The 17,036-nt window shown below is 55.9% G+C and overlaps 1 protein-coding gene across 3 annotated transcripts in view; it reads left to right on the plus strand.

The window, feature by feature from the left end:
• LOC122541744 (polyunsaturated fatty acid 5-lipoxygenase-like) overlaps nt 1-17,036 on the plus strand; it is a 112,198-nt gene that overhangs the window by 41,315 nt on the left and 53,847 nt on the right. The window lies entirely within an intron of this gene.

The following is a 17,036-nucleotide window of genomic DNA, read 5'->3' on the forward strand; positions in this document are numbered from 1 at the left end:
CACTCCCGCACACACCCTCCACACACATACACCCTCCACACTCACACACACCCTCCACTCCAACACACACCCTCCACACACACACCCTCCACACTCAGACACACCTCCACACCCACACACACCCTCCACACTCAAACACACCCTCCACACTCACACACACACCCTCCACACCCACACACACCCTCCACTCCCACACACACCCTCAACACTCAAACACACTCTCCACTCCCACACACACCCTCCACTCCCACACACACCCTCCACACTCACACACACCCTCCACTCCCACACACACCCTCCACTCCCACACTCACCCTCCACACTCACACACTCCCTCCACACTCACACACACCCTCCACTCCCACACTCACCCTCCACACTCACACACACCCTCCATACTCCCACACATCCTCCACTCCCACACACACCCTCCACACTCACACACACCCTCCATACTCCCACACATCCTCCACTCCCACACACACCCTCCACACTCACACACACCCTACACTCCCACACACACCCTCCACACTCACACACACCCTCCACACTCACACACACCCTCCACACTCACACACACCCTCCACTCCCACACTCACCCTCCACACTCCCACACACCGTCCACTCCCACACGCACCCTCCACACTCACACACACCCTCCACTCCCACACACACCCTCCACACTCACACACACCCTCCACACTCACACACACCCTCCACGCTCACACGCACCCTCCACTCCCACACACACCCTCCACGCCCGCACACACCCTCCACACACATACACCCTCCACATCACACACACTCTCCACTCCAACACACACCCTCCACACACAAACCCTCCACACTCAGACACACCTCCACACCCACACACACCCTCCACTCCCACACACACACCCTCAACACTCAAACACACTCTCCACTCCCACACACACCCTCCACTTTCACACACACCCTCCACACTCACACACACCCTCCACTCCCACACACACCCTCCACTCCCACACACAGCCTCCACACACACACTCTCCACACACACACACACACTACACACACACACACCCTCCATTTCCACACACACCCTCCACACTCACACACACCCTCCACTCCCACCCAGACCCTCAACACTCACACACACTCTCCACTTCCACACACACCCTCCACTCCCACACACACCCTCCACACACACACACTCCACTCCCACACACACTACACGCACACACCTTCCACTCCCACACACACACTCCACACTCGCACACACTCTCCACACTCACACACACTCCACACACTGTCCACACACACAGATACACCTTCCGCACTCTCACACACACACAGACACAGTCTACCCTCCACACTCACACACTCCACACACACAACCTCCACATTCACACACACTCCACACACACCCTCCATATTCACACCCTTCAGACATACACACCCTCCACACACAACACACACACACATACACACACACACACACCCTCCACACTCACACATACCATCCACATTCACACCCTCCTCACACACACACCCTCCACACACTCCACACACACACACACTCCACACTCACACACACACCCTCCACATTCACACTCTCCACTCCCACACACACCCTCCACACACACACACACTCTCCCCCCACACACACTCCACACACACACACACTCCACACACACACTCCACACACACACCTTCCACTTCCACACACACACACTCCTCACTCACACACACCCTCCACACTCACACACACTCCACACACACACACACATACCTTCCGCACTCTCACACACACACACTCCACCCTCCACTCAATCACACACTACACACACACACACACGCTCCACACTCATACTCCACACACACACACTCCAGACACACACACACTACACACTCACACTCCACACACACACTCCACACACACACTCCACACACACACACACCTCCTCCACACTCACACTCCTCACACACAGATACACACACACACACTCCACACACACACTCCACACACACACAGACACACACTCCCTCCACACTCACACACACCCTCCACACCCACACACACCCTCCACTCCCACACACACCCTCAACACTCAAACACACTCTCCACTCCCACACACACCCTCAACACTCACACACACCCTCCACTCCCACACACACCCTCCACTCCCACACTCACCCTCCACACTCACACGCACCCTCCACACTCACACACACACCCTCCACTCCCACACACACCCTCCACTCCCACACACACCCTCCACTCCCACACACACCCTCCACACTCCCACACACCCTCCACTCCCACACACACCCTCCACACTCACACACACCCTCCACTCCCACACACACCCTCCACACTCACACACACCATCCACACTCACACACACCCTCCACTCCCACACACTCCCTCCACACTCACACACACCCTCCACACTCACACACACCCTCCACTCCCACACACACCCTCCACACTCCCACGCACACCCTCCACACTCACACACACCCTCCACACTCACACACACCCTCCACTCCCACACACACCCTCCACACTCCCACACACCCTCCACTCCCACACGCACCCTCCACACTCACACGCACCCTCCACTCCCACACACACCCGCCACACTCACACACACCCTCCACACTCACACACACCCTCCACACTCACACACTCCCTCCACGCTCACACGCACCCTCCACTCCCACACACACCCTCCACACTCACACACACCCTCCACTCCCACACATATGCTCCCCTCCCACACACACCCTCCACTCCCACACACACCCTCCACACTCCCACACACCCTCCACTCCCACACACACCCTCCACACTCACACACACCCTCCACACTCACAAACACCCTCCACTCCCACACTCACCCTCCACACTCACACGCACCCTCCACACTCACACACACCCTCCACTCCCACACACACCCTCCACACTCACACACACCCTCCACTCCCACACATATGCTCCCCTCCCACACGAACCCTCCACTCCCACACACACCCTCCACACCCACACACACCCTCCACTCCCACACACACCCTCCACACTCACACACACCCTCCACTCCCACACACACCCTCCATACTCACACACACCCTCCGCACTCACACACACCCTCCACTCCCACACACACCCTCCACACTCACACACACCCTCCACACTCACACACACCCTCCACTCCCACACACACCCTCCACTCTCCCACACACACCCTCCACACTCACACACACCCTCCACACTCACACACACCCTCCACTCCCACACACACCCTCCACACTCCCACACAACCTCCACTCCCACACGCACCCTCCACACTCACACACACCCTCCACACTCACACACACCCTCCACACTCACACACACTCTCCACGCTCACACGCACCCTCCACTCCCACACACATCCTCCACTCCCGCACACACCCTCCACACACATACACCCTCCACACTCACACACACCCTCCACTCCAACACACACCCTCCACACACACACCCTCCACACTCAGACACACCTCCACACCCACACACACCCTCCACACTCAAACACACCCTCCACACTCACACACACACCCTCCACACCCACACACACCCTCCACTCCCACACACACCCTCAACACTCAAACACACTCTCCACTCCCACACACACCCTCCACTCCCACACACACCCTCCACTCCCACACACACCCTCCACACTCAAACACACCCTCCACACTCACACACACACCCTCCACACCCACACACACCCTCCACTCCCACACACACCCTCAACACTCAAACACACTCTCCACTCCCACACACACCCTCCACTCCCGCACACACCCTCCACACACATACACCCTCCACACTCACACACACCCTCCACTCCAACACACACCCTCCACACACACACCCTCCACACTCAGACACACCTCCACACCCACACACACCCTCCACACTCAAACACACCCTCCACACTCACACACACACCCTCCACACCCACACACACCCTCCACTCCCACACACACCCTCAACACTCAAACACACTCTCCACTCCCACACACACCCTCCACTCCCACACACACCCTCCACACTCACACACACCCTCCACTCCCACACACACCCTCCACTCCCACACTCACCCTCCACACTCACACACTCCCTCCACACTCACACACACCCTCCACTCCCACACTCACCCTCCACACTCACACACACCCTCCATACTCCCACACATCCTCCACTCCCACACACACCCTCCACACTCACACACACCCTCCATACTCCCACACATCCTCCACTCCCACACACACCCTCCACACTCACACACACCCTACACTCCCACACACACCCTCCACACTCACACACACCCTCCACACTCACACACACCCTCCACTCCCACACTCACCCTCCACACTCCCACACACCGTCCACTCCCACACGCACCCTCCACACTCACACACACCCTCCACTCCCACACACACCCTCCACACTCACACACACCCTCCACACTCACACACACCCTCCACGCTCACACGCACCCTCCACTCCCACACACACCCTCCACGCCCGCACACACCCTCCACACACATACACCCTCCACATCACACATACTCTCCACTCCAACACACACCCTCCACACACAAACCCTCCACACTCAGACACACCTCCACACCCACACACACCCTCCACTCCCACACACACACCCTCAACACTCAAACACACTCTCCACTCCCACACACACCCTCCACTTTCACACACACCCTCCACACTCACACACACCCTCCACTCCCACACACACCCTCCACTCCCACACACAGCCTCCACACACACACTCTCCACACACACACACACACTACACACACACACACCCTCCATTTCCACACACACCCTCCACACTCACACACACCCTCCACTCCCACCCAGACCCTCAACACTCACACACACTCTCCACTTCCACACACACCCTCCACTCCCACACACACCCTCCACACACACACACTCCACTCCCACACACACTACACGCACACACCTTCCACTCCCACACACACACTCCACACTCGCACACACTCTCCACACTCACACACACTCCACACACTGTCCACACACACAGATACACCTTCCGCACTCTCACACACACAGACACAGTCTACCCTCCACACTCACACACTCCACACACACAACCTCCACATTCACACACACTCCACACACACCCTCCATATTCACACCCTTCAGACATATACACCCTCCACACACAACACACACACACATACACACACACACACACCCTCCACACTCACACATACCATCCACATTCACACCCTCCTCACACACACACCCTCCACACACTCCACACACACACACACTCCACACTCACACACACACCCTCCACATTCACACTCTCCACTCCCACACACACCCTCCACACACACACACACTCTCCCCCCACACACACTCCACACACACACACACTCCACACACACACTCCACACACACACCTTCCACTTCCACACACACACACTCCTCACTCACACACACCCTCCACACTCACACACACTCCACACACACACACACATACCTTCCGCACTCTCACACACACACACTCCACCCTCCACTCAATCACACACTACACACACACACACACGCTCCACACTCATACTCCACACACACACACTCCAGACACACACACACTACACACTCACACTCCACACACACACTCCACACACACACACACCTCCTCCACACTCACACTCCTCACACACAGATACACACACACACACTCCACACACACACTCCACACACACACAGACACACACTCCCTCCACACTCACACACACCCTCCACTCCCACACACACCCTCCACACTCCCACACAACCTCCACTCCCACACGCACCCTCCACACTCACACACACCCTCCACACTCACACACACCCTCCACACTCACACACACTCTCCACGCTCACACGCACCCTCCACTCCCACACACATCCTCCACTCCCGCACACACCCTCCACACACATACACCCTCCACACTCACACACACCCTCCACTCCAACACACACCCTCCACACACACACCCTCCACACTCAGACACACCTCCACACCCACACACACCCTCCACACTCAAACACACCCTCCACACTCACACACACACCCTCCACACCCACACACACCCTCCACTCCCACACACACCCTCAACACTCAAACACACTCTCCACTCCCACACACACCCTCCACTCCCACACACACCCTCCACACTCACACACACCCTCCACTCCCACACACACCCTCCACTCCCACACTCACCCTCCACACTCACACACTCCCTCCACACTCACACACACCCTCCACTCCCACACTCACCCTCCACACTCACACACACCCTCCATACTCCCACACATCCTCCACTCCCACACACACCCTCCACACTCACACACACCCTCCATACTCCCACACATCCTCCACTCCCACACACACCCTCCACACTCACACACACCCTACACTCCCACACACACCCTCCACACTCACACACACCCTCCACACTCACACACACCCTCCACTCCCACACTCACCCTCCACACTCCCACACACCGTCCACTCCCACACGCACCCTCCACACTCACACACACCCTCCACTCCCACACACACCCTCCACACTCACACACACCCTCCACACTCACACACACCCTCCACGCTCACACGCACCCTCCACTCCCACACACACCCTCCACGCCCGCACACACCCTCCACACACATACACCCTCCACATCACACACACTCTCCACTCCAACACACTCCCTCCACACACAAACCCTCCACACTCAGACACACCTCCACACCCACACACACCCTCCACTCCCACACACACACCCTCAACACTCAAACACACTCTCCACTCCCACACACACCCTCCACTTTCACACACACCCTCCACACTCACACACACCCTCCACTCCCACACACACCCTCCACTCCCACACACAGCCTCCACACACACACTCTCCACACACACACACACACTACACACACACACCCTCCATTTCCACACACACCCTCCACACTCACACACACCCTCCACTCCCACCCAGACCCTCAACACTCACACACACTCTCCACTTCCACACACACCCTCCACTCCCACACACACCCTCCACACACACACACTCCACTCCCACACACACTACACGCACACACCTTCCACTCCCACACACACACTCCACACTCGCACACACTCTCCACACTCACACACACTCCACACACTGTCCACACACACAGATACACCTTCCGCACTCTCACACACACACAGACACAGTCTACCCTCCACACTCACACACTCCACACACACAACCTCCACATTCACACACACTCCACACACACCCTCCATATTCACACCCTTCAGACATACACACCCTCCACACACAACACACACACACATACACACACACACACACCCTCCACACTCACACATACCATCCACATTCACACCCTCCTCACACACACACCCTCCACACACTCCACACACACACACACTCCACACTCACACACACAACCTCCACATTCACACTCTCCACTCCCACACACACCCTCCACACACACACACACTCTCCCCCCACACACACTCCACACACACACACACTCCACACACACACTCCACACACACACCTTCCACTTCCACACACACACACTCCTCACTCACACACACCCTCCACACTCACACACACTCCACACACACACACACATACCTTCCGCACTCTCACACACACACACTCCACCCTCCACTCAATCACACACTACACACACACACACACGCTCCACACTCATACTCCACACACACACACTCCAGACACACACACACTACACACTCACACTCCACACACACACTCCACACACACACACACCTCCTCCACACTCACACTCCTCACACACAGATACACACACACACACTCCACACACACACTCCACACACACACAGACACACACTCCCTCCACACTCACACACACCCTCCACTCCCACACACACTCTCCACACTCACAAACACATCCTCCACGCACACACACACTCTCCACTCCCACACACACCCTCCACTCCCACACACCCTTCACACTCACACACACCCTGCACACTCACTCCACACACACTCAAACGCACCCTCCACTTCCACACACACCGTCCACACTCACACGCACCCTCCACTTCCACACACCCTCCACACTCACACACACACACACTCTCCGCTCCCAAACACACCTCCACATTCACACCCTCCACACACTCCACACACAGACACACTCCACACTCACACACACACCCTCCATATTCACACCCTCTACTCACACACACACACTCTCTCCCCCCACACACACTCCACACACGCACACACTCCACACACACGCCCTCCACTCCCACTCACACACTCCACAGTCACACATACCCTCCACACTCACACACACTCCACACACACACACACACTCCACACACACACATACCTACACACACACACCTTCCGCACTCTCTCTCACACACATACACAGACTCACTCCACACACACACACTCACTCCACACACACATACACCCTCCACACTCACACACTCTCCACACACACACCCCTTCCACACATTCACATCCTCCACACACATACACCCTCCACATTCACCCTCTCCATTCCCACACACACTCTCCACACACGTCCACACACATACCTTCCACACTGACACACATTCCACACACACCCCCTCCACATTCACACACACACCCTCCACATTCACAGCCTCCATACACACACACACCCTCCACACACTCCACACACATACCCTCCACACACTCCACACACACACACCCCATCCACACTCGCACACACCCTCCACATTCACACCCTCCACACACACACACCTTCCACACACACACACACACACCCTCAATATTCACACACCCCCCACACACACACCCTCCACACACTCCACACACACACACCCTCCACATTCACACCCTCCACACACACACAATCTCCACACACTCCACACACACACACCCTCCACACTCACACACACACACTCCACATTCACACCCTCCACTCCCACACACACCCTCCACACACCCTCCACACTCACACACACTCCACACACACATACCTTCCGCACTCTCACACACTCACACTCCACCCTCCACTCTCACACACACTACACACACACACTCCACACTCACATTCCACACGCACACACAGACACCCTCCACACTCACACACACTACACACACACACACTCCACACTCTCATTCCACACACACACAGACACCCTCCACACTCACACTCCACACTCACACATACACACTCCACACACACACCCTTCACTCCCACTCACACCCTCCACAGTCCCACACATGCACACACACCCACACGTACACTTCACTCCCACACACACCCTCCACACTCACAAACACCCATGCACACCCTTCACTCCAACACACACCCTTCACACTCACACTTCACACTCACACTCCACACACACACACACACCCTCCACACTCACACTCCACGCACACACACTCCACACACACACCCACACACACACTTCACTCCCACACACACCCTTCACTCCCACACACACCCTCCACACTCACATATACACCCTTCAATCCCACACACACCCGACACACACACCCGACACACACACACTCCCTCCACACTCACACAACCTCCACACACTACACACACACACACCCTCCACACTCACACACACACCCTCCACATTCACACCCTCCACACACACACACCCTCCACACTCACACACCCTCCACACACTACACACACACACACCCTCCACACTCACACACACTCCCTCCACATTCACACCCTCCACTCCCACACACACCCTCCACACACTCCACACACACACCCTCCACATTCACACCCTCCACACACACACACACACACCCTCCACATTCACACCTTCCACTCCCACACACATCCTCCACACACTCCACACACACACCCTCCACACACACACACACACACACCCACCACACTCACACACACACCCTCCACATTCACACCCTCCACTTCCACACACACCCTCCACACATACACACTCTCCCCCACACACACTCCACACACACACTCCACACACACACTCCACACACACACCTTCCACTTCCACACACACACTCCTCACTCACACACCCTCCACACTCACACACACTCCAGACATACCTTACGCACTCTCACACACACACACTCAACCCTCCACTCTCACACACACTACACACACACACACTACACACTCATACTCCACACACACACACACACATTCCAGACACACACACTACACACTCACACTCAACACACACACACCCCACACACACCCGCCCTCCACACTCACACTCCACGCACACAGACACAAACACACACACACATTCTACACACATACACACACACACATACACACGCACACACACCCTTCACTCCCACACACACCCTCCACACTCACAAACACCCATGCACACCCTTCACTCCCACATACACACACCACACTCTCACACATCCACACACACCCTTCACTCCCACACACACCCTCCACACTCACACACACACTTCACACTCACACTCCACACACACACACTCCACACACACACACCCACACACCCTTCACTCCCACACACCCTCCACACACACATATACACCCTTCACTCCCACACACACCCTACACACACACACTCCACACACACACCCTCTACTCCCACACACACACTCCACACACACTCCACACACACACACATATACACCCTTCACTCCCACACACACTCCACACACACACCCTCTACTCCCACACACACACTCCACACACACTCCACACACACACACATGTACACCTTCCGCACTCTCACAGACACACAGACACAGTCCACCCTCCACACTCACACACTCACCACACACACACACACCTGCCACACTGACACACATTCCCCACACACATCTTCCACATTCACACACTCCACACACACACCCTCCACACATTCACACCCTCAACACACATACACCCTCCACATTCACATCCTCCACACACACACACACACACCCTCCATACTCACACACACACCCTCCACACATACACCCTCCACATTCACATCCTCCACACACACGCACACACACCCTCCATACTCACACACACACCCTCCACACACACACCCTTCACATTCACACCATCCACACACACACCCTCCACACACACACCCCCTCCACACTCACACAAACCCTCCACACACACACCCTCCACACACACACACATCCTCCACATTCACACCCTCCACACACCCACACACGCACGCACACACACGCCCACACACACTCCACACACACATACCTTCCGCACTCTCACACACACACACTCCACCCTCCACTCTCACACACACTCCACACACACACACTCCACACTCACACTCCACACACACACACGCACACACACATTCCACACACACACATCCTTCACTCCCACACACACCCTCCACACTCACAAACACCCATGCACACCCTTCACTCCCACACACACACACACACACCACACTCTCACACATCCACACACACCCTTCACTCCCACACACACCCTCCACACTCACACACACACTTCACACTCACACTCCACACACACACACTCCACACACACACCCACACACACACTTCACTCCCACACACCCTTCACATTCACACACACCCACACACCCTTCACTCCCACACACCCTCCACACACACATACACCCTTCACTACCACACACACACCCTTCACTCCCACACACACCCGACATGCACACACATACACACACACACCCGACACTCCCACACACACACTCCACACACACTCCACACACACATATACACCTTCCACGCTCTCACACACACACAGACACAGTCCACCCTCCAAACTCACACATTCCACACACACACACACTCCACATTCACACACTCGCCACACACACACACACCTTCCACACTGACACACATTCCCCACACACATCTTCCACATTCACACACTCCACACACTCCACACATTCACACCCTCCACACACATATACCCTCCACATTCACATCCTCCACACACACACCCCCTCCACATTCACACCCTCCACACACACGCACACACACCCTCCATACTCACACACACACCCTCCACACTCACACACACACCCTCCACATTCACACCGTCCACACACACACCCTCCACACACACACCCCTCCACACTCACACAAACCCTCCACACACACACCCTCCACACACACACACATCCTCCACATTCACACCCTCCATACACCCACACACGCACGCACACACATGCCCTCCACACTCACACACTCTCCACACACACATACCTTCCGCACTCTCACACACACACACTCCACCCTCCACTCTCACACACACTCCACACACACACTCCACACTCACACTCCACACACACACACACATTCCACACACACACATCCTTCACTCCCACACACACCCTCCACACTCACAAACACCCATGCACACCCTTCACTCCCACACTCACACATACCACACTCTCACACATCCACACACACCCTTCACTCCCACACACACCCTCCACACTCACACACACACTTCACACTCACACTCCACACACACACACTCCACACACACACCCACACACACACTTCACTCCCACATACCCTTCACATTCACACACACCCACACACCCTTCACTCCCACACACCCTCCACACACACATACACCCTTCACTACCACACACACACCCTTCACTCCCACACACACCCTACACACACACACATACACACACACACCCTCCACTCCCACACACACTCCACACACACACATATACACCTTTCACACTCTCACACACACACAGACACAGTCCACCCACCAAACTCACACATTCCACACACACACACACACTCCACATTCAGACACTCGCCACACACACACACACACCTTCCACACTGACACACATTCCCCACACACATCTTCCACATTCACACACTCCACACACACACACCCTCCACACATTCACACCCTCCACACACATACACCCTCCACATTCACATCCTCCACACACACACCCTCCACATTCACACCCTCCACACACACGCACACACCCTCCACACTCACACACACACCCTCCACACTCACACACACACCCTCCACATTCATACCGTCCACACACACACCCTCCACACACACCCCTCCACACTCACACAAACCCTCCACATTTACACCCTCCACACACACACATCCTCCACACACACATCCTCCACATTCACACCCTCCACACATCCACACACGCACGCACACACACCCTCCAACTCACACACACCCTCAACATTCACACCTCCCACACACACACACACCCTCCACACACTCCACACACACACACCCTCCACACTCCCACACACCCTCCACACTCACACACACCCTCCACACACACACACACACACACACTCCGCACCCTCCAACACACACACCCTCCACATTCCCACACACCCTCCACACTCTCACACACACCCTCCACACACACACACACCGTCCACACACACACACACCCTCCACACAGTGCACACACACATCCTCCACACTCCCACACACCCTCCACACACACTCCACACACACCCACACACTCCACACACACACCCTCCACTTCCACACACACACTCCTCACTTACACACACCCTCCACACTCACACACACTCCACACACACATACCGTCTGCACTCTCACACACACACACTCCACCCTCCACTCTCTCACACACTACACACACACACAGACTCCACACTCACACTTCACACACACACACCCTCCACACTCACACTCCACACACACACACACTCCACACACACACCCTTCACTCCCACACACACCCTCCACACTCCCACACATGCACACACACCCACACACACACACTTCACTCCCACACACACCCTCCACACTCACAAACACCCATGCACACCCTTCACTCCCACACACACACACCACACTCTCACACACCCACACACACCCTTCACTCCCACACACACCCTCCACACTCACATACACACTTCACACTCACACTCCACACACACACACACACACACCCTCCACACTCACACTCCACGCACACACACTCCACACACACACCCACACACACACTTCACTCCCACACACACCCTTCACATTCACACGCACCCACACACCCTTCACTCCCACACACACCCTCCACACACACATACACCCTTCACTCCCACGCACACACACACCCTTCACTCCCACACACACACACACATACACATACACACCCTCCACTCCCACACACACCCTCCGCACACACTCTCCACACACACACGCACACTACACACACACACACCCTCCACTCCCATACACACTCCACAAACACACCCTCCACATTCACACCCTCCACACACACACACCCTCCACACTCACACACACACCCTCCACATTCACACCCTCCACTCCCACACACACCCGCCACACACTCCACACACATACACCCTCCACATTCACACCCTCCACACACACACTCCACACACACACACCCTCCACACTCACACACACATACCCTCCACATTAACACCCTCCACTCCCACACACACCCTCCACACACTCCACACATACACCCTCCACATTCACACCCTCCACACACACACACACACACACCCTCCACACACTCCACACACACACACACCCTCCACACTCACACACACACCCTCCACATTCACACCCTCCACTCCCACACACACCCTCCAGACACGCAGTCTCCCCCCACACACACTCCACACACACACACTCCACACACACACCTTCCACTTCCACTTCCACACACACACTCCTCACTCACACACACCCTCCATACTCACACACACCCTCCACACTCACACACACCCTCCACACACACACACACACACACATACCTTCCGCACTCTCACACACACACACTCCACCCTCCACTCTCACACACACTACACACACACACACTCCACACTCATACTCCACACACACACACACACACACACTCCAGACACACTCATTCTCCACACACACACGCACACACACACACATACCCTTCACTCCCACACACACCCTCCACACTCCCTCACACACCCACACACACCCTCCACACTCACACACACCCTCCACACACACACACACTCTCCACACACACACCCTCCACTCCCACACACACTCTCCGCACTCACAAACACATCCTCCACACACACACACCCTCCACTCCCACACACACTCCACTCCCACATACCCTTCACACTCACACACACCCTCCACACTCACACACTTTCTACACACACTCCACACACAAACAACCTCCATTCCCACACACACCGTCCACACTCACACGCACCCTCCACTTCCACACACACCCTCCACACTCACACACCTTCCACACTCACACACACACACTCTCTACTCCCAAACACACCCTCCACACTGACATACTCTCCACACACACACTCCACACACGCACACACTCCACACACACGCCCTCCACTCCCACTCACACACTCCACACTCACACATACCGTCCACACTCACACACTCCACACACACACTACATACACACACACACCTTCCGCACTCTCTCTCACACACATACAAACGCTCACTCCACACACACGCACACGCACTGACTCCACACACTCTCCACACACACACACACACCTTCCACACTGACACACGTTCCACACACACACCCTCCACATTCACACACTCCACACACACACACACCCTCCACACATTCACACCCTCCACACACATACACCCTCCACATTCACATCCTCCACACACACACCCTCCACATTCACACCCTCCACACACACGCACACCCTCCACACACTCCACACACACACCCTCCACATTCACACCCTCCACACACACACACCCTCCACACACACACCCCCTCCACACTCACACACCCTCCACATTCACATCCTCCACACACACATCCTCCACATTCACACCCTCCACACTCCCACCCACACACACACACACACGCACAACCTTCCACACTCACACACACACCTTCAACATTCACACCCTCCACACACACACACTCCACACACACACACACCCTCCACATTCACACCCTCCACACTCACACACCCTCCACACACTCCACACACACACCCTCCACACTCACACACACACCCTCCACATTCACACCCTCCACTCCCACACACACCCTCCACACACACTCTACACACACACTCCACATACACACCCTCCACTTCCAAACACACTCCTCACTCACACACACCCTCCACACTCACACACACTCCACACTCACATACCTTCCGCACTCTCACACACACTACACACTCACACTCCACACACACACACCCTCCACACTCACACTCCACACACACACTCCACACATACACACCCTTCACTCCCACACACACCCTCCACACTCCCACACATGCATACACACACCCACACACACACTTCACTCCCACACACACCCACACACACACTTCACTCCCACACACACCCACACACACACTTCACTCCCACACACACCCACACACACACTTCACTCCCACACACACCCTCCACACTCACAAACACCCATGCACACTCTTCACTCCCACACACACACACCACACTCTCACACACCCACACACACCCTTCACTCCCACACACACCCTCCACACTCACACACACACACTTCACACTCACACTCCACACATACACACACACACCCTCCACACTCACACTCCACGCACACACTCCACACGCACACCCACACACACCCTTCACTCCCAAACACACCCTCCACACACACACACACACCCTTCACTCCCACACACACCCTACACACACATACATCCTCCACACTCACACTCCACACACACACACAAACACACACCTTCCACACTTACACACACTCCACGCACACACACCTTCCACACTCACACATATTCCACATACACACCCTCCACATTCACACCCTCCACACACACACACACACACCCTCCACATTCTCACACCCTCCACACACACACACCCCCTCCACATTC

Source organism: Chiloscyllium plagiosum, unplaced genomic scaffold (assembly GCF_037043375.1).
Source record: "Chiloscyllium plagiosum isolate Xiang-an unplaced genomic scaffold, Cpla_swu_hap1 HiC_scaffold_43, whole genome shotgun sequence".
Lineage (NCBI taxonomy): Eukaryota > Metazoa > Chordata > Chondrichthyes > Orectolobiformes > Hemiscylliidae > Chiloscyllium > Chiloscyllium plagiosum.